This window comes from Mya arenaria, chromosome 4 (genome assembly GCF_026914265.1).
Source record: "Mya arenaria isolate MELC-2E11 chromosome 4, ASM2691426v1".
Classification (NCBI taxonomy): domain Eukaryota; kingdom Metazoa; phylum Mollusca; class Bivalvia; order Myida; family Myidae; genus Mya; species Mya arenaria.
In genome coordinates, this window is record NC_069125.1 from 33,241,783 (window position 1) to 33,242,459 (window position 677).

Below are 677 nucleotides of genomic sequence, written 5' to 3' on the forward strand. Positions count from 1 at the left end.
ACTAGTATCAGACATAGTACTACATAGAGATGGAGTGGACAACTAGTATCAGACATAGTACTACAAAGAGATGGAGTAGACAACTAGTATCAGACATAGTACTACATAGAGATGGAGTAGACAACTAGTATCAGACATATGACTACATATAGATGAAGTAGACAACTAGTGTCAGACATAGCACTACATAGAGATGGAGTGGACAACTAGTGTCAGGCTGAAGTTTTATGTAGAAATGGAATGGACAACTAATATCAGACATAGCACTACATTGAGATGGAGTAGACAACTAGTGACAGGCTGAAGTTCTATGTAGAAATGGAGTGGACAACTAGTATCAGACAAAGTACTACATAGAGATGGAGTAGACAACTACTATCAGACATAGCACTACATAGAGATGGAATGGACAACTTGTATCAGACATAGTACTACAAAGAGATGGAGTAGACAACTAGTATCAGACAAAGTACTACATAGAGATGGAGTAGACAACTAGTATTAGACATAGCACTACATAGAGATGGCGTGGACAACTATTATCAGACATAGCACTACATACAGATGGAGTAGACAACTAGTATCAGACAGACTACTACATAGAGATGGAGCGGACAACTAGTATCAGACATAGTCTACATAGAGATGGGCGTGGACAACTATTATCAGACATAGCA